The sequence below is a fragment of the Eurosta solidaginis genome, chromosome 1 (assembly GCF_040869045.1).
Source record: "Eurosta solidaginis isolate ZX-2024a chromosome 1, ASM4086904v1, whole genome shotgun sequence".
In the NCBI taxonomy this organism is placed as follows: domain Eukaryota; kingdom Metazoa; phylum Arthropoda; class Insecta; order Diptera; family Tephritidae; genus Eurosta; species Eurosta solidaginis.
In genome coordinates, this window is record NC_090319.1 from 280,291,092 (window position 1) to 280,313,640 (window position 22,549).

Here is a 22,549-nt window from a genome sequence, read left to right on the forward strand (position 1 = left end):
TCGCTTAAAAGCTGTCAATGATTCGCATATCAGTGGTCCGAAATCAGTTCCTTTGAATAAATTCTAAATTGTATTGGCAATTCAAATATATGTACATATATGTACTATCCATATGAAATAAGAACTTTTTATAAAAATCCCAAGCAAGTGAGTATAACGGAGCTTGTCCTCTAAGAAGATTCAAAGGAAAAGCAAGGCCACCATGTCGAGTGAGGAGCTGAATTTCCTAAGTAGACAGGTAAGGGATATTTTGATAAAGTGACGAGGGGTATTGGGCCGATCTCTATCTATGGAGGATACATAAACGTGAAATCAATAGAATGAAGAAAGTTTCATGGAAGAGTCTCTGTGCGAACGAATTATTTTTTTATCGTTACAAGAAAAAGAACCAAACGGAGTTATATCGTTATCTTGTGCTTGTTGTTGTTTTTGCAGCTGCGTTTGATTGCCATTTTTCTAGAAACAGGAAGACTTGTCTTTTATATATACATTCTTCATTAATAAAAAATATATACTAAACTAAGGAAAACATTTCTATGGCAAAAAATTGGTCCAATTCTCCATATTTTGAGTTTTTTAAATATATTTTTCTATGTCTCTCAGTTTCTGTCCTCCTCCTTCTTTATATCACTTTCTCCTTTAACAACTCCTCTTATCCTCTTTCTCATTCTTCTTCCCCCTCCTTTTCTTTCTAACTCTTTTTTCCTACCTACTCCACCGCCTGCTTTATTTCTCCTCCATCTTCTTTTAGTTTTTCTCCCTCTATCTTTTATCTATCCGTTTTCTTAAACTCCTTAAACTGTTTTATTTTACTTTATTTTATTTTATTTTATTTTCTTTTATTTTGTTTTATTTTATTTTATTTTATTTTATTTTATTTTAATTTATTTTATATTATTTTATCTTGTTTTATTTTGTTTTATTTTTTTATTTTCTTTTGGTTTCTTTTATTTTATTTGATTTCTTATATTATTTTGTTTATTTTATTTTATCTTATTTTATTTTGTTTTATTTTCTTTTATTTTATTTTATTTTAGTTTATTTTATTTTATTTTAATTTTTTGTTTTACTTTATTTTATCTTATTTTATTTTATTTTATTTTATTTTAATTGTTTGTTTTATTTTTTTTTTATTTTATTTTATTTTATTTTATTTTATTTCATTTTTATTTTATTATATTTTATTTTATTTTGTTTTATTTTATTTTACTTTATTTTATTTTATTTTATTCTATTTTGTTTGGTTTTATTTTATTTTATTTTATTGTATTTTAATTTTTTGTTTTATTTTATTTTATCTTATTTTATTTTATTTTATTTTAATGTTCGATTCGAGCTCAGAACAATCATTTTTTCAAATGATAATTATTGTTATTTTTTAATTTTTCTATAAATGAAAAATTGTATTTTGTTTTTGGAATAGTAAGTAGAAAATTTTTCAGACAACCTGCCATAGCTGGCACATGATTAGCGCAGCCTTCCTAAAGCGTACTGATGATGAAGGCTTAGCACCCTTCGAAATGGATCTATCTTAAATATGAAAAGAAGTAATAAGTAAACTCACTCAAACAAGCCTTGTGTAACCATAGGAACTCACAAATGAGACGATTTTTCATATAAGTTTGACAGATTTGTAAAGTTGACGAGCTTTCTGTGGGGTTTGCAATTATTCGAGAGTTGCCCTAATAAAATATTTTATCTATACAGTTTACACACATACCTAAGCAAGTACATATATACTTGACATCATGGTAATTTTTCATTATTCATCAGAAATTTCACTAAGCATCAAGCATACACAACCATCGCAAAAAAGGTAAAAATTCTAAAACATAAACACACAATACAAAAAGCAAATCTAAATATAAATTTGCAATATAGGTATCTTGTTATACTCAGCGTGCTTTGCACATAGAGTATATTAACTTTGATTGGATAACGGTTGATTGTACAGGTATAAAGGAACCGAGATAGATATAGACTTCCATATATCAAAATCATCAGCATCGAAAAAAAATTTGATTAAAACATGTCCGTCCGTCCGTCCGTCCGTCCGTTAGCAGGATAACTTCAGTAAATAGTGAGATATCTTCATCAAATTTGGTACCCGAGCTTATCTGGACCCAGAATAGATTGGTATTGAAAATGAGCGAAATCGGATGATAACCACGCCACTTTTTATATATATAACATTTTGGAAAACACAAAAAAACCTGATTATTTAGTAAATAATACACCTAGAATGTTGAAATTTGACGTGTGCACTGATATTGAGACTCTTGATAAAAATTTTAAAAAATTTTTTAAAACGGGCGTGGCACCGCCCAATTGTGATAAAATCAATTTCACAAATATTATTAACCATAAATCAAACATCGTTAAACCAATCGTAACAAAATTCGGCACAAGCAATGCTTTGAAGAAAAAGTAACGAAATCGGTTAAGGACCACACCCACTTTTACATAAAAGATTTTTAAAAGGGTTGTGGACGAATAAAATAAGATATATCTTTGCAAAAAAGAGCTTTATATCAATGGTATTTCATTTTCCAAGTGGATTTATAACAATAAATAGAAAAAAATTCAAATTTAAAAAAATGGGCGTCACACCGCCCCTTTTAGTTATGTATGACTAAGCAATCTTCTATGCTTCGGGCGCCATAACTCGAAGAAAACTTAACGGATCGTATTAAAATTGGGTACACAAATTTCCCCTACAGCAGGAAATATTTGTAGAAAAATGCACGATATCGGTTAAAGACCACGCCCACTTTTATGTAAAAGATTTTTAAAAGGGTCGTAGACGAAAATAAAAAGCTATATCTTAGCGAAAATAGCTTTGTATCATTAGAATTTTTCTTTCTAAATTGGGTTATAACATTAGATTGGAAAACGCTAAAATTTTTCAAAATGAGTGTGGCACCGCCCCTTTTATGACTAAGCAATTTTCTATGTTTCGCGAGCCATAACTGGAAGAAAAATTTACATATCGTAATGAAATTGTGTATACATATTTTCCCTATAGCAGAAAACATTTCTAGAAAAATGGACAGGATCGGTTAAAGACCATGGCAACTTAGATATAAAACAAGCTTAAAAGGGTCGTAGACTAGAATAATAAGCTATAACTTAGCAAAAAATAGTTTTGGATCAATGATATTTCGCTTATCAAGTTTCATTGTAAAAGGAAGTGGGGAGACATTTTTTTAAACGGGTGGTGCCAGGTGTTATATAGAAAAGTATTTTATCTGAAATGAAATGTACAATTGAAACTCACGCTGAGTATATAATGTTCGGTTACACCCGAACTTACGACACCTTTACTTGTTTTTGGTTTGTATTTGATGATGTAGCCACCGTGGTTTGCGGTTATTTGCTTGGCTTTGTGCTCATCTTTCATTTTGTGCTGCTGATAATAGGCTGTCAGTTGAAACGCACCCGACACAAAAAGGTCTAAACTATTTTCTTTTGTTGCGAATATTCTCATTTTATTAAGGTTTTTTGCTGGAACGTATTTTTTTCTGTCCCATATTCTTGTCATTTTGTGCGAAAATAATACATTATTCTAAACAAATATATTAAGGTCTTTGCGTAGGCAGAGTGCAATCACAAGGATATTTGCAATTGAGAGATTTAGAAAGCTTTTTGGCTCCATTTTCTAATTTGTTTATTACAATATAGATGACAATAAAAGATAGGGGAGGGCAAATTTTAAAATCAAAAAGTAATAGCAAAGCTAAATAAATAAATTGAATTTAATATAAATATTATATTAAGCATTAGCATAAATTCCGTCATGTAATATCTCTTTACTTAGAGATACATACATAAATACATCATTTGATATGCATTTCCTAGATAAGGTCTGACTGAAGAAGATATGATCTTTTGTCCCCTTAAAACATTAAAGTAAATTGTAAACTGTCTCAGTAAAATATATTTTTATAATAAATTTGAGGCTGATGTTGAGAGCGTCTCAAAATAAAAAATCGTTATATAGCTCCGCAACCATATGTTTTAAAAGTACCCAATAGAAAAGGCTAAGAGAAAGAAACACTTCTGGAAGCTGTATCCCACCCACGAGAACCTCACCTTCTTGATTTTTTTAAGAAAAGTAACAAATTCTAAGGCTTTGTCTTTTCGCTTCCTGTAGGAGTGCTTAAGAGAGCAGCTTCTTTAAAAGAAAACGCAACTGAGATAAATGCAGGGTCGTTCGCAGGACTTTTATGGCGAGTGGGATCTTCGAAATTCCGTCGGCTCATATGCGAGGCTTTAGCACAATGCTAGCTGATCCAGTAAATGTTGTTTTGCTATTAAACTATTTCCATTGAATATTTTTTTAGACAAATAAAGATCAAACCTTATGTTACCAAAGTTAATATGCTCTGTAAAAAGTAGTAGTGGCTTTCAGGCGATTTCGTTCATTATCTGAGCAAACTGTTGTAGTAAATGTTTATGCCAAATTTCGTGCTGACTGGGAGATTTTTGTTCGACTTATGGCATTAAAAGTATTTTGGAAAGAGTTACAAACAAAGGGGGGGGGGGGGGGGGGTCACGAAAACCAAAAAAATTCTCAAATCCCAAATCGAACATAGACATGCTTGTACATTAGTATGTGTTGCGTTTTGCGCCATTAGTTAGTTTGCATTTGAAAACACACACACAAACATTCTAAAACTTCTTGGCCTTACATCAAATTGTTAAATCCAACTTAATTTTTGCTCGAAAGTTTTTTTGGACTATCAATCACTTTGCATTATTACTTGTATGTTTCTGTTTTTGAGACCTTCAAACTTTTTTCAATGCTACACATATATCCATAAATTTTACATACTAATATGTACATACATATCAAAATAGTTATGTTCAAATAAGTATGTAACTGCAACCAGAAAGAGCTCAGCAGAGACTCAACATAAATTGCATGACTCAACACCTTAATTGGTGACTCGCTTTGAATTCTCACGATAATTAGGATGGCAATTTGTCACACTGAGTGCATATACAGTAAAAGCTTGATATTATAGATATTTGTTTGCAGGAGTTATAGAATTATGGTAAGAGAAACATATTAAGGAACCATTTACTTACAGATATGTATAAACTTTATGAGCTCTCACATTTGTTGCCGAAAAATCCCAGCAAACATTCGGAGTCAAAAAAGTTTCATAAAACACGCCTACATCGAAGCACTTACACTCATTATGAACTCATTTAAAAGCACGAAATGAGTATATTTTCCTACTAACAATGATCGCCCGATATGAGCCTTATTTCATATATAATGTAATGTTAGCCCAAATAGGATTGCGACCAGACTCCTAAATATAAGTGCAAACAGACTCCCTAATCCGACTCCTATTACGCTCATAAACAGCTCATGATTTACTTCTTATATGACTCTTTTTGGAGTCATTTATTTATCGTATAACATATTAGGACTAGCCCATACAGGCCAGATTTTTTTAAGCATCGAATAAAGCTTTATTGAAAAATGGGATTGGAATGGAAACACTTAAGGTGGGGCATACCGAAGACATACAAAAGCTCGAGGATATATCAAGGAGGCAATTTGTTGTCGCAATAAAAAAGTCCAAAATGCTTACATACATCGGTAATATGTGGATAATTATAAATATGACTAGGCGAAGTGTTCATAATAGAAAAAACGTTAATACATTATAAGTATGTTTATTCGACCTTGACTTGTATGAAAATCTTTCCAAAATAAAATACGAGCATCTGTTCTAAAGTTGGGTTGTTTGCTGAACACTCTCATAAGGCTCATATTTTTCATCACATCTGACCTTAGTTTTTCTTACATATTTTTGACTCACTTCAGACTCCGAAGTTATGAGCGCTCCGGGAATGCTTGAGGGGTATCTCTCTAATTATTATGTAGCAAAGTTGCTGTATAGACCGAATTCCGAATTTACAGGCTAACAGACATCAATACTAACAGGAAAACAATACGATTGCGAATACGATAAACAAATTTTGTTTAATTCAAAACTGAAACTGTGACAGTGTTAGTTAGACTATTATGATCGTAGTAATAGTGAACAAGTTTTTGATCAACGAGCAATGACACAAGACGAAAGCACGCATTGTAAGTAAAATATAACTCTAACAACAAAAAGCTTTAAATTACGCGATTGAGCTTTTGTTTGCAAAATATGTTATTTAGAAATTTACAAAAAAAAATAAAAATTTCATTCAATGTTGCTACTTCGCTTGTTCAGGGACGACTACCACTTTCAATGAACGAAATAGCGAGGTAATCCGTATGAATCTTATTCGCACAATTGTGCTATGAAATGATGACCTCTGCTCTAGTTCCTATCGATGTAACTCTGTTAGTAAAACATGCTTACATACATATATTCACATTCATTGCATATTCTCACGCGTACAAACGTTCTACATACTTAGTTAGTCGCCGCATTAGCTGTTTGTGGTTTAATTGCATCTCGGTGAATTACGTGAAAATTCATTAATGAATAAGTGAGTATAATTTGTGAAGTAGTCATAATATTACATAATGGCCGAGATATAATGAAGTCTTTCATATAAATGCGTTCAACGCAATCTTATGCATGTCAGTAGCATCGCCACAATCAACTAAGATGTTGCGTTTGTAAATATAAAGGAACTCCAGACTTGGCAATTCAAGTTTATTTCGCTTTGCCCATTCACATTCACAATTTCACGAAGCACTGTTATAGACATTCTCACTATACAAGAAAAATACATATTTTGTGTCGTATTCATTTGTTAAATTGCAGTTTTTAACTGTTAAAAATGTTACAAAAATACCAACCAGTGGGAAAAATAATTACACTTGCAAAGTGTGAAGGCACCCTTAGCCAAATCAAATGAAAAATTCTGCTTCTTATGCTTTGCGTGCAACAAAAGTTGGGAGTTGGCTACATTTTCATGTCAGGTGGCGCCAGTGTCGTTCAATTTGTCGTTCTCCATAAAAATACATGTAGTCTACTCATAATGCATAAGATTGAGTTAAACGCATGTATATGAAAAACTGCTTATCTGACGGGGCTTTAACAATTAAACTTCAAATGGGTTTCAAGCACAATTTACAATTTACGATACAATTTGAAAAGCGCAATGCATCAAAGAGATTTTGAATTCTTAGAATTTAAGTGCATGAAATTGAAAAAAAAAATCTTTGATGATTTGAATATTTAAGGCTAATAATCAAAACTAGACATAAAATTTTGGTCTTTTAATGTAAAGTATATGCACATACACATTGCGCTAAAAATTGTAAGCACTTTGTTAGTCAAACAAGATAAGTAGGCATTTTTCTCTTTGCCGTTTTATTATAACAATTTTTTTTTTTTTTTTTGTAATTAATTAGCGCTGTCATTATTTTTGCACCATAATTAAAGCTTTTTCAATGTTTTATTCAGAATGGTTTACTGTCGAATTTTACACGTTGCAAATAATTACTTAACCCCACTGCCACAGACAGCACCTTTTTGCCTTGTGGCCTAAATTTTTGCAATCGAGTTCATTGGCCTTATCTTATTTTCTCTTCAATTATAACATTTAATGGTTGCAGATTTTTTTTACAAAGTAATTCGTCTGGCATTTAAGTACTGCCTATCATAGACGGCATATTTTAATCTTACTCTTTTTTGTGCAACTTATATAATTAATAATTTTCTCACTAATTATGCCTTATTAATGTCGCTTTTCTCAAACACTTATGTTCATTTGCATTTCTTCAAGGAATTACGTGACGTTTTCTAACTCGTCGCACTCGCACTAGAAAGCTGTAAGTTTAAGGCATGGGTGCTCGCTAAAGTCCCACGCAGCGCAGAAAGAAAGCATGGCTCTTTCTGCGTGCTTTTTATAAGAGCAAATGAAGTTTCAATGGGTACTTAAATCGCCTACAATTAGCGCTCTAATCGTTCATCTTTACAACATCCTAGCTTTTTTCACTTGCATTGAAAGGTCTATTAAAATTATATAGCACTGAATTAAGGGCCGTTCTGAACTCAATAGTAATTGAGTGAGAGCATAAAACCTGGCCACTTAATAAGTTCAATGCAATCTTTTTAGTATATGTGACCCGGCCTATGAAAAGGTGGCTTATGACTCAAAAAAGAAATTGCGAGAAACAGCTGTTAAAGATAAACAATGCATTTCTTCAGTTTCTTAGTAGTTTTCTTTTTTTTTTGAGTCATAAGCCACCTTTTCATAGGACGAGTCACATATATCAAACATAATGCGGTTCTTCACAATATGGCGAAATCGACTATTAAACCAATGAGCCGTTCTTTTATGTCACCTGGGTTGGCTAGCTTATACTATAGATAAACGGGAATTTTTAAGTTGCTTTAACAAAATATAATGCAAATAACGTATTCAGCCTGACAGACGGCGTTAATGTGCGCCGCAACAACTGAACAAAAAAAAAAAACAAAAAAGCGCTGCCTGGTTCATTCACCGGTTTGAAACCAAACCTCGTTCTGCAGATTTGCATAAAGCTATCTCGACAGAGTGCTTTTGGGTTCTATACTGCGTCTACTGTGGTAGAAAAACCTTACCGAAAAACCAATCCAAACCTCGTCAGTAGTGGGCATTATATGCAGTCCCTTTGGTTGCCTAGATTTCGATTGAAATATATACATAGCAATTTGTTTTTTTTTTTGTTTTTTTGCATAGCTTTGCATGCCAACGCAAACTAAAACTAGGTACCTTCCATGGCGGAACCATACAAGGTGGCAGCATAGTGATATACCTACAAACATAAAAAAAATGTCTATGTACTTTGTTTTTGTAAATTCGATGGGCTAATGTCAAAATCGCACTGCGCCGGAAGTTGATGTATCAAATCAAATAAAAACGTTTATAATCAGCTGTCCCGTGCTGCCCCCTTGTATATATCCGCCATCGTACCTTCCAACATGTCAACTTTTGAAAAACTTGAAAAAAAAAAACAAGTAAGGAAGGTTAAGTTCGGGTGTAACCGAACATTATATACTCAGCTGAGACCTTTGGAGACAAAATTGTCTTTTTCATGGATGCATTCAAATGGTAATGCTAAAAATTGGAACAACTTGCCTTTGCTATCTTTCTTCAGCTATCAATTCGTTTCATTCGAATATTTTTTTAAATATGAAAATCTGGTTAAATTTGAACGCATTTCTTTATATATATTTTTTTAAATCACCCCTGAAATATTTTCGAAGCGCTCTTAATTATGAGTCCGATAAATAAATCTGAGTATAATTATAGCTGCGTTGGTTTCGTAGGGTTTCGTAGATGGTTAATAAGTGGTTTTTAATTCCATATCACAAACGTTTGGGAAAGATCGACCAAATGGTACACCAATGGTAGACGTTTTTTGGAATGATTTTCTTCATCCTTTGTCAAATAAGGGAAAAGCACCATGTAGGAAAATGAACATAGGGTAGCCCTGGATTATGTTTGTATGACATGGGTGTCAAATGAAAGGTATTAAAGAGTATTTTAAAAGGGAGTGGGCCTTAGTTCTATGTACGCCTTTTCGAGGTATCGCCATAAAGGTGGACCAAGGGTGACTCTAGATTGTGTTTGTACGATATGGGTATCAAATTAAAGGTATTAATAAGGGTATATTAGTTGTATATGTGAAGGCGTTTTCGATATATCGACCAAAATGTGGACCAGGGTGACCCAGAACTTCATCTGTCGGGTACCGTTACTTTATTTGTATATGCAATATACCACGAATAGTATTCTTGCCGTGATTTCAAGGGCTTTTGATTTCGCCGTGCAGAACCTTTTCATTTTCTTCTACTTATTATGGTAGGTGCCACACCCATTTTACAAAGTTTTTTCGAAAGTTATATTTTGCGTCAAAAAACCAATCCAATCACCCTGTTTCATCCCTTTTTAAACGGTTTTATTTAGCTTGACTTGACAGGCCGGCCGCACGGCTGTTGTGAACGAATTTTGTAATTGATTTGTAAGTAACTTCCCGATATGGTACACGTTGGAAACTTGGAATATAGTTCAGAACCCGATGACATTGCAATAATAAGAAAAACACTCCGATAGGTGGCGCATGGATCGAAATATTTAAAAAAATCTTATTTTTAGTCCGATTGGGCTCATATTTGGAACACATAATACATACAAGTATAGAGAGACCCATGACAAAAATCGCCGCTAGGTGACCCAAGGATCGCGATATTCAAAAAATCGTATTTGGGGTCCGATTTGACGACCTGTGACGTTCGATTTGCCTCATATTTGGAACAAATATTACATACAGTCCGCGAGAAGTGACATCAAAATATTTTGTAGTTCGAGGAGGGACAAGCATACGTGGCGCAGAGTCGAGTAAAGTCTTTGGAAGGATTATATATTGAGAACTTAGGTTGTAACGAATTTTCAGGAAAGAGTCCTTGTAATAATGGGTGACTAAATGAACTAAATAGAATGAGAAATAATAGGCAATTAAATAAAGACTAAAAACTTGAAAACAAAATAATTAAAAAAATTTGTTTAAGTTAAACGGTTTTATTGAAAACAATACTTACATGAATTTTAGTGTTTTCCAGTTTAATGTTATAATTCATTTTAGAAAAACAGAATTGAATCGGTTAAAGACCACGCCCACTTTTATATAAAAGATTTTTAAAAGGGTCGTAGACGAAAACAATAAGCTATATCTTAGCGAAAAAGAGCTTTGTATCAACAGAATTCTACTTTCTAAATTGAATTATAACATTAAATTGGAAAACACTAAAATTTTTGAAAATGGGTGTGGCAGCGCCCCTTTTATGACTAAGAAATTTTCCATGTTTCGGGAGCCATAACTCGAAGATAAATTTACATATCGTAATGAAATTGTGTACACATATTTTTCTTACAGCAGAAAATATTTCTAGTAAAAATTAGCGACGGAAAATAATAATTATTTATATATAATAATATTATATATAATAATTACATACCAAACACACACTGGACAGACATATACACTTATTTCACAGTAAAATACTAAGCACACTAATAAAATATAAACATGAGCTTCTAAAGGAAAAGGAAAAAACGAATTATGATTACAAAGGAGAAACTAGGCCAATATATGGAAAAGGATGACGTCACAGCTTTATTTGAAAGCGAACAGCGGCTTACATGCAAAAAAGCTACAAAATGTAAAAACACACAAAAATTAAAGTTTGAAAAACTGCGAGACCAGAGAAATGCACAAATATTAGGAACCAACAAAAACAAGCATTGGTTGGTAAACAAAACAAATACGGAATTCCCATCTGATGTGGTGGCGCTGCTAGCAAAAGGGCCAAAGTTTGGTTTACCAATAACAAAAGAAGAATTCCCGCTCTTTAAATGCATTGCGGATGGTGAGGAATTGGTACAGAGCGTAGAGAACAAAGAAGAACAGGAATCCACGAGAACGAAAATATCATTGCTTATAAAAGAGTCGATGACAAAGCGAAGAGGTGACAAAACAGATATGGCCATCAAAGATACAGTGGAGCGAACACGAAGATTTCTGAACAAAAATAAAGAAATTGTAATTTTAAATGCAGACAAGGGAAACGTGACCGTCGCTATGGAGAAAACAGATTATAGGTTAAGAATGGACAACATATTGAATGGTATGTCAATATATCGAATTTTACGCCAAGATCCGACACTAAGATTACAGACCAAAAACAACCAATTAGCAGAAAAATTACATAAATTAGGTCTTATAACAAAAACGGAAAAATATAAAATGACCACGCACACAGCTATTCCACCCCGAATGTATGGTTTACCAAAAGTTCACAAGGAAAATATGCCATTAAGACCCATTTGTTCCATGATAAATGCTCCGTCCTATAATTTATGTAAGTACTTGACTAATATTTTAAAAAACTTGACGATGAAATCGGTGTTTAATGTTAAAAGTGCAATAGAATTTAAGGACAAAATCAATGACAACTATACATATATGTGATGATGAGCGTTTTGTATCGTTTGATGTTATATCACTATTTCCAAGTATACCAACAGACTTTGCTATACAGACGATTCGGGCGAAATGGGAGGAGATCAAACAATATACGGATATGCCTAAAAATCTTTTTATGGAAATAGTGACGTTTTGTATTTGTGAAAATAGATATTTTAAGTACGAGGAACGAATATATACGCAATTAAAGGGTCTTCCAATGGGATCTCCGGCATCACCGATTGTCGCCGACATTGTAATGGAAAAAATTTTAGGAAAAGTAGTAAAGAACACGAGACTACTTAGTTAATACGTAGACGATGTGTTTGCATTAGTAAAGGAGGATAAACTGGATGAAACCTTAGATTTGCTAAATTCATACCACAAAGATATACAATTAAGATGGAGTTGGAAAAAGATGGCAAATTACCATTTTTAGACTCCTTGATATGTAAAATAAGCAATAAAATTAAAGTAGATTGGTACCAAAAGCCTACATCTTCAGGACGTATTATAAATTATTTATCTAAACATCCGAAAAGTATGATTTTTAATACAGCGAAAATTTTATCCGGCGAGTTTTAGATACTAGTGATTCAATTTTTCACCCTGAGAATAAAAAACGTATCGAGCACATTCTCAAGATGAACGATTTCCCGTCCGGGGTAATACGTAGGTTGATAAACACGCATCATAAGGGTACCAAATCAAAAATCGAAGGTAAAAAACCGATCACATATAAATCTATTATATATATACCTGGCTTTTCCGAAAGATTACAATGCTCAAATATTTATGATAAAGAAAGAATCGGAAATGCACACAACCGGCGTACACAAACCAAATATTTTTCAAGAATATGAAAAGTAAATTAGAAACGATGAAGAAAACCAATATTGTATACAAGATACCATGTGCAGGAGACGGAGATAACATTTGTGCGAAAGAATATGTTGGCACAACGTAAAATAAGTTAAAAACAAGAATAGCAGGGCACCGATCTGACATCAAATGTTTACAATCAAGCAATACACATAAAAGAGCACTTGCGGCCCACTGTGCGGAGAACGGACATAAACCAGACTTTGACGCTGTGAGCATACTACAGCAAGAACAGCATTACAACAAACGCTTTACTTTGGAGATGCTCCACATAATAGACACGGACGAGAACAAAATATTGAACTACAAGAAAGACTCTGAAATGTGTGCACACATCTACCCCCACTTACTTGACTCGCGAAAATCAGTTCAACAACAGCATCTCGAACAGACGCTGCCCACCTAACATCTGAACTCATGTATGTATGTTTGCAGTAATGCTAATATGTTTATACATACATATATATAAATTTGCCTGTGATAAATTGTGTAAAATAAAGTGTTTATTTATTTATTATTGTAGTCCCCGATGACGATCTCCGTTGGAGATCGAAATATATTAGAACAAAAACAACTACAACTTGTTTAATTTATTGACCTAGAGCCAGTTTGAAGAAATAATTGTTAAATGTAAAGGTCGCCAAAAATCAAAATTTGTAATAATTATTTTTTTTTTTTGAGTCGAAAAAGTCCTGGTAAAAAATTTTCCTAGGTGTAAATGTTTGAGTTCCCAGGTAGCAATATCATGTCGAATAATGCATCCTTTTTATTTTTCGAACTTTTTCCATAAAAGTCCACATATATAAGTAAAATCTATATTTTCATTTTTTGAGTCGGATAGAACTAAGTAAACTCGGACTTTTAAAAATAAAAGTCCCGAAATGAAAGTTAAATCAAGACTTTTATTTTTTAAGTCCGAAATAAAAGTCCCGCTCAATAACAAAGAAACGGCTTATCCGAACTTAAAAAAAAATTATTTCGGATAAGCCGTTTCTTTGTTATCAAGCGGGACTTTTATTTCGGCTTTAAAAAATAAAAGTCTTGATTTAACTTTTATTTCGGGACTTTTATTTTTAAAAGTCCGATTTTAACTGGTTTTATCGGACTCAAAAAATAAAAATACAGATTTTACTTATATATGTGGAATTTTATGGATGATTTTGTTGTAGTGATTGTACATTTCTTGTTGCTAGATGTTTTTTGTTTTTTTGCATTACAGCTGCAATTTTATTGATATTTGATATTAAATATGTGTTGCTGTGTACTTCTTTATTTCTTTCAGTATTTTTCCATGTACTGGTTTCCCTTTTCACTACCTAAGTGAACAGTTTTTGTTCTTTGACTTATTTTATATAAAGTATCGTTATCGAGTTTTTTTTCATTTAGGCCTTTGATAAAAAAAGGCGTGAGTACAAGGTACTCGTGAAGTTCGCTTTGTAAGCAAAAAAGTGTACGTCCAGAAAGCTTTGGTTTTTAAGTCACATAGAGCTTTCTCAGTGGTTTAAGTTAAAGAACAAACATCGGTACTTCGCTGCTGACGGCAACATTACCAAAGATTTTTGAAGAATAAACATGTTGCATGCGCGAACTTCGGTGGAAAGCAGCGGAGCTTCACAAAAATCTAATAGGTATCTTAACACAATTTTTAACATAATTTAAGCACACAAAATACACTGGTTGTAGTTTTAGAGTGTAAATATTTAAATTCTGAACACATTAGCTGAATAAAAAGTGTACATATAATTGTTAAATAATAAATACAGACAATGGTAGTTTAACACATTCTGCTATGGTGAGTGGTGAATGTGACCTACTAGAGTTTTGTGAAGGTTGCTTCACACTATTTTTCGCGCATGCAATATCTTTATTCTTCATAAATATTTGACATTACCATATATCACCGACGGCTCTAAGTTAAGCGTTAGCGTTGTAGATGGGGTTTATTCAAAGTACCGAGACCTCCAACTATCTTAAAAAGAACCTGATCTTTGTAGTGTTTTCCAGGCAGAAGTATCAGCTTTACACTATTTTCAAGGAAATATTTATTTTTAGCGACAGTCAAGCGGTTATCAAATCCTTTGGCTTTTTCCCGTTCAATTCTGAACTAACACTAAACTGTCACCGATGAGATGTAGCAGCACCAGCGCTTACACCTCACATGGGTCCCAGGACATCGGTAGGCAAGCCCCGGCAAAGCAAATTTTTCGTAACAAAGAACGCTGAGGAATGCTCCCTTGTCAAATGCAAGCTAACGCTTTATGAGTACATCGATCGTCAAACCAAGGACAGATGTCTACAAACTAGATAAAATTTCAACACTTGTAGGGATAATAACTGGGGTTTGCTTTATTAATAGGTATGCACAAAGAAGTCCCCTATCTTCGATGCTGTAGGGAACGAAGAGGAGTAAACGGTGGATTATCTAATGTGAAAATGCTTGGCTTTTAATAGTGACAGACAGCACTGCCTGGGAGCTCCTCTTCTGACTAAGCTATGCCAGGTCGTTGACATCAAAGACTTGGTAGCCTTTATCAGGTCCTCGTAATGATTCGAAGAGTAAAGGTAATGGTGTATTTTTGTGATATCATAACGAGCCTACTTACACTGGACTATATGTGCCTCTGCGTCAGCCTCCTCATCCTCACCTAATAAACCGAAACAGTTTGGTAACCCTCCGACAACAAATCGGTAAGCTTTCGTTAACAAATCGATAACTTTTTGATAACATGCGGATAGCTTTTCGAAAAATAATTGACCACTTTTCGTTAATAAATTGAAAAGTTTTCGATAGCAAATCGCTTAGTTGTCTCGTCGATAACACACCTATACATTGTGGATGAGAAAAACATAACCCATCGATAAATAAACCGTTAACAAATTGTAATCATACGGTCCAGCTTCGGTTGTCGTTTGGGTTTTGGATTTTTTGGCTTCGGTTTTCATTTGCATTCGGACCCTGCAGAATCGCTGCATAGCTTAGGGTCGGAGAATCATTCTTGGCTTTGCTGTGAGCCTCATTCTGATAGGTTTGCATGTTTGCTCCTTTAGTTATCGGCGTACCGAATATATATTTTGACGCTTGATTTTACTTAGGTACTGCAGACTAGTTACTCAGTCAAATACATCTAAAAAAAAATTGTAATAATTCAAAACTATCGATATCGATAACTATCAACGGTTTGACAACATTACAAAGGAGGCATTTTCGAAATATCTCGTTCAACGCGCTGCCTAGCGGAGTTTTTAAGCGAAAGGGCTTGCGAATAAAGTTTACTATATGCTCCATTTTTCCCGAACGCATTCAAACTACAATTTAATGAAGCTAAGTACTTAAGTGAGCTAAAATGTAAAGTCAGTCTAAGGTCATCTTTAAATTTAGCTTAAGCTCCCACTAAAAAAATATGCATTAGTCAACAAAAAATTTAAGCTTTTGTAATGTTCTCTATCACAGACCGAACTGCCAAGTACACGTACGTACAGTAGCGTACAAAAATAACAGTGGCAAATTTTATCATATATCGCCAACTTAATATTTTTAGTTTTGTTGATTTTCCGACAGGGTGGACAAATGATGTATATTGGAACGATTTTCCGTCATCCCTTGTCAAATTTGGTTTCAAGACAAACCAGTTTCGGCGTTGTGCCATCATCAGTGTCGATTTTCGTTCTGAATGAAACAGCAACTTATGCCAGCACTGTTATAACTGCCAGTTTCTTTGTATTTCCGTTGGAGTACTTTGGACACAATTTATTGAGCGAAGCCAAGTTTTTTTACAATAACAATATGATGCTTGGACTAGAAAAGGCTTCGGCGCCAAGTTGGTGTTGAAAGCAACTTCTTTTAAAATGAACTAAAAGAGATATACGAGCGCTGTTATCTACATTACATCAAAATCCGAACTTTCGACTTAACGCCAAGGTAGGAAAAATATTTCCCTTGGTACCGCAGTAGAATAATTAAAACTCCAATATTAAACACCTTTTAACCGCAGCAGGTAAATTGGTCAGTTGGGAGGACCTGGAAGATCACTGTTTGTGATGGCTAGTAAGCCGCCTTCTGTGCATATTTTGGTCAAAGAGAAAGTATGCTATATGCCACATAGTTATTCAACGCCAAATACACTATTTGGAAATCTATATACTGCTGAACCGGTTACGATTGTAATGTTCTAAACAGACAATATATCCTCAATCCTTCTGGCAATAGCGCCAAACCAAAAAAACCAAACCTGCCATCCTCACCAGAGCAGTGAAAAGAAAAACTTTTGGCCCTCAAAATAACAAAATTAAAATTAGAAATTGCAATAAAACCGAATAGATTGATTTATTATAATTTTTTTGGCATTTAAAAACTTCAAACCATGGCGGAACGGCACAAGGTGGCAGCATGGTGACATACCTACAAACATAAATAAAAATTCCATGTATTTTGTTTTTGTAAATTCGATGGACAAATGTCAAAATCGTACTGCACCGGAAGTTGTGGTATCAAATCAAATAAAAAAAGTTTATAATCAGCTGTTCCATGCTGGCACCTTGTATCGTTTGATTCCTTTGAATTGACATTTCTACAAAGTTTTGGAGTGATCTTAAAATTTTTTTAAAAATCAAAAAAGAATTATGGCCGCAAGGAGAGATAATGGTTTTACCTTCTCATCTCATATTTTTTTTTTTTTTTTTTTGAAATGTCGGAAATAGAAAATAATAGAATAGATCAAATTTTATGGAAAAGTGCCACCGCTATTTTCGTGGTCGCTGCTGTATATAAATGCAGCATGTGGGTTTAAATCTGGTCTCGATTACGTGATCGTATCAAAGTAATTAATGCATATGCATTTAAGAGTCTCAATAACGTATAATCTGTAAATAATTTTACAATATTGCTTATTTAACGCACCTTCTATAAAGTTTTTGTTGCTGCTGCTGCCACAGAACCCAAAACTTGATTTTCACTTCCTTTCGTTTGTTGCAACAAAATGATGGTTGTCTGCAGTCAAGTGGGTGGTCTTAACTTGCGATTGTCCATACGAGTTGGTATTGATATTTTATTGGTATTCTTATTGAACAATTCTACAACTACAAAGGTATACGCATCTAAATAGTAATGCTTTTGAATATTTTTTATTGTTGTATTTATGTTTTCTTTCATTTCTCTTTTATCAAAATTTTTTTTTCGATCTGGTTTGCTTTCAAACAAGTAAGATTCAAATGCCAACAAACTGGAAATATTTATACAACAAGTAGGTACATATTTGGTTCATTTTATCTAACTACGTAGGATATGTTGCTTTGTAGATATATATGTAGGTGTTGAGATCTTGTTTCATATATAATACATAGGTATACTTTGGCGATTTGCCGGTTTGTTTGCATTTGCTTTGTAGAATTGGTAGACGTTGCTTTTATTTTTTTGTTTGTTTGTTATTTTTTTTTGTTTTGTGATATCCGGTTATGCGTGATAGTCTCTGACTTGCAGCACTATGCATTTCGTTTGAATTTATTTTATTTGTTTTATGCTTATCATCGAATTACTTTTGCTTCATTTCAGTTATTTTGTTTTCGCTAAATTAAATTCAATGATTTATTTAATAATTTGGGGAAATTTAAACAACGTGACATCGGGACGGACAAGACGACAGTTGTTTCGATTATACTTCTTTCAAGCCCTTTCTCCCAGGAGTGGGATTTGAACCTACTTGACCGTCCTGATGTAACGTCGTTTAAATTTTTTCCAAATTATTAAATAAATTATGAATTAAAAATTGCTTCAAATAAATTTTTTCATACATATAAGCAATAAGGGCAACCCCCGCTTAACTCATATAAGTTCAATGATATTTGCGCTATTGACGATCACGTTTATTTATATATTTTAGTATTGAATTTTGAAGTCGTTGATATATTTTTTTAAAGTTTTTGCGTTTTTGAATCACTTCTTTACATCATTATATATCATTATATATCCACATTTTTGGGTGCTCATAAAATTTACTTATCAGAGTATTTGATCAATCCTAGATAACAAAAAATTTGCAAATTTCTTAAACAATTTTAATAGTTGAAAGAAAAAATTATTCCAATAGAAAGAAGTGTGCACCTAAAAATGCACTGCAGTATAAATAGCGCCCAAGCAGACACGCACTTCTGCAAAATCCTAAACCTAAACAGAAAGCAACAAACCAGCTGAGGTGCACCCAATGAGAATTCTCACAACAACAAGAAAAACAGGCAATAAAACTTCGTTGAATAAAAATTTTTCAAACGAATTTATTAGCTAAAGATGGTTAAGCTTATCAAATCAAATATAAATACATGTTTGAAATTCAAATTCATGTTTCTAATTCAAATACTAATTTAAGTTCAATTTCGTACATAGTACATAGTTCATATTGTTAATTAACGCAATAATGCTTTTAGGTGTTGATCTAGGCTCTAAGAGTCGTAATATAAAATAAATAAATAAATGGCTTAGAAAGTGAAATCCAGAATCAGAAAGAGAAATCCGCTACTCAACTGGTTCCGCTTGCTATCACACTACCACTCACCTACTGCCGTTGCACACTCTTCGCTGTCACTACGGTCATTCCACCGACAGCGGCGACACTCAGCTATTGCTTTGTAGTAAGTATACCCATATTTTTTTATATATCATCCTTTTTTTGGTCCTCATTAAAGTTATTTATCAGCTTTTTTGTTTAATCCTAGACTAGTAAACATAATCTTAAAATTTTTTCTAATATTTTAAACAAGGAATTATTGTAGGAGGAAGAATCCTAAACGTAAAAATGACCTACAGTATTTATGGCGCCCGAGCAGATACGCACTTCTACAGAAGCCTGCGTAGAAACCTAAACTTAAAGCACAAACGCAGCTGAAGCATAACTGATAAGAACTCCTTCAGCAACAACTGAAATACCCGGTCGCAACAATAACAATAATTCGTTGAATACAAATTCGTTCAACGGAATTTATAAGCTAAAGAAGGTGATCGGGGAGTGCAAGCGTCATAGCATTTTGGCAGACCTGCTGAGTGATTCTAAGTCGAAATCAAAAATCAGAAGGGGAAATCAGGTTCCGCTTGCTATTATACCGCCACTCACCTACTGCCTTATTCCACTCTTTGCTACTACTACTGTATTTCCACCGACAACGTCGACTCTCACGTCGACACCCACTGCAAACTGCTTGCTTAAGTTCCTGTTTTAAGTATACTCATATTATTTTATCGGTATTTGATTTAATGTTGAAACTACCAGATATGGGCATTAAGGAGGTGGTAGGTGGAAAGAGTTTAGGATATTCAGACATTCTCGCCTTTATGCACATATTCAACTTCCTAAGGAACAGCCGCTCGTGCACACAATAAAATTTGCTACAGAACACAAAACTTTCAAGGAGAAAGAAATGGACATACTTCTTTACGTCTGTAGCTTTCTATGATAATCAAACGCAGCGAGTTCGAGATCTGTCACAGTGGCCTCAATAGAAACAAACAAGAAAGTTCTTTTCGTACCTTTTCGTATCTTTTCGTATCAATACAAGTTGAAGAAACTAACGAATTGCAATCAATAATTGAATTGTGATTGTAAAACTTAACATTAACAATCAGTTAGCAATCACCTATTGCATTCAAATTTGACTGATTTTCATCATTGTAAAAAGTGTAATCTATAATAATTCACATTCACTGATTGCAGTCTACTTGAATATTGAAATACCAAAATTTGCAATTTTTGACCAAAATTGCATGATTGACTTTTGATAACTAAGGCAAATATTTCAGCTTTACAGTGGCATGAAACAAATAAAAATTAAGTTTTGCGGATTGATTGCATACATAGTTCTTATTCAACGAGTGATTGTAGATTGAGATTTGTATAGTGTCAGTGAATATTTAATCAATGATTATTAAAGAAACATGATTGCAATTAACTACACTGAAGTGATTAAATATTAAAATTTATGCAGTAAAAATTTAAATTAAAATAAAATAAAGCAGTCAGATTTGACGGCAATCTAACGTGTCTCAACATGACACCAACTATCTTTTCAATTGCATTGTAAAACTAACGCCTGTAGCACCCTTATTTCTTTGGTTCAACCCTGCTGTAACAGCAAGTTGTCTCGAACTCTTGTTAGAGAATATAGCAAATCAGTTCTATAACAACAACAAAAGCAATAACAACTGCAATTTAAAGTGATATTTAAATTTTTGGATTGAAAATAAGTTTGTAAATCCGATTAGATCTTCTCCTTCTCGCTGCGAGCCAGATTTTTGGATAGCTTTGTTCCTGAGTAAGACCAAAGACAAGAGAATCCGCTTTGCACTTTCACTTTGTCGAATTCAAAGCAGCTTTTGGCAGGGCAAAATAGAGTTGACTGTAACCCAGCCAGCATTTTTTGAAATTATTAATCATATTAGTCTTTTTCGAGTCTCCAGCATGATCAAAATAAGCATATATGCGCTCATTTTCTGATCAGAAAAGACTCCCTCGTAGGGAGAAAATGGTACCCTACGCGCTACTGCACTTGGTGAGCCTCTTTTAACCCCTATTTCTAATCAATATTTAGTCTTTTTCGAGTTATATTTACAATCATTTATGAGTCTTGTGGGAATAATTTTTAAGTGTGTTTTAAAGCTTTTGCGATTCTTTTTCAAGACATTTAAGAGTCTATTTGGAATCTTATTTTAATCATTTTTTGTGATCGCTTTACAATTTGTTGTTGCTTTTTCAATAAATCATATTTCACTCATAAGAGGGAGCCGATTTCGAGTCTTCCTTTGATCGCAGAATTGCTTAAACAGTTTCTAGTCTTCAAAAGGAGTCGAACATTTTTCATTGTGGTGATTTATACTTTAATCAATCTTCCATATGCAATGTAGGAAGCCGCTTAGTTTTGATTAAAGCTCTCTGCAAAATGTATGCAGTTTTATCATGTGACGCCGAAAATCACCATTATCTCTATCATAAACTATATTGATATCATTGACCTTAACAAACGCGCCATGAGCAAAAAATGAGCTGAAGAAGGTAAGCCTTTTAGTCAATGAGGACAAGACATAGAATCACTGTCATCACAGAAGTAATCGGCACATCCACGCCTTGGCAGCAACTCCACTATCGAAAGATACAAATTGTGCCGATCTCCGTCTTTCTAAAACCACAACTAACAGCGAAGACAAGGTAAGGTTCGTTTGATCTCGCTGATCTATTAGGAGCTTCTATAGAATGAAAGAATTCATAGTGCTACCGAAAGTTTGCTCAACGACTAAACTGAAAAAAACCCTATCCGAAACCAGAATGTAGAATGTAGAATCTTATTAACAAGTGCTTGTTTGGACTGAACAAGTAATTGAAAAGTACGGTGCATGTTTCGGGGAGCAAAAATCATACTCTATAAATCTCACTATATACGATTGACTGGAATATGATAGGAAAGTCCTAGGAGGAAATATCTCCGAAATGTTAATGATTTTTTCCAGTGAGGCCCGCGGCATATTTAGACGGAAATTTAATGAGTACAATGAGTTAAAGCTCAAAAGCTTAGCTGCCTAGGTCATGTGTTCGAAAAGTTAAAAACTCCGGTCCAGAAAGAATTTACACGTTGTTGTTGTTGTTGTATTAGCGATAAAGACACTCGCCGAAGGTTTTTGGGAGTGTTATCGATGTTGATGGTCGTTTGCCGGTG

The 22,549-nt window shown here is 33.5% G+C and overlaps 1 long non-coding RNA gene across 2 annotated transcripts in view; it reads right to left on the minus strand.

The window, feature by feature from the left end:
• Positions 1-22,549, minus strand: part of LOC137237378 (uncharacterized) — a 109,289-nt gene that overhangs the window by 82,109 nt on the left and 4,631 nt on the right. Inside the window, exon 2 of one of the 2 annotated variants that reach the window (XR_010948926.1) lies at positions 17,757-18,421. This is a non-coding gene — a long non-coding RNA (uncharacterized lncRNA). The remainder of the gene's footprint in view (positions 1-17,756; positions 18,422-22,549) is intronic. The other variant, XR_010948927.1, reaches the window with a different exon arrangement.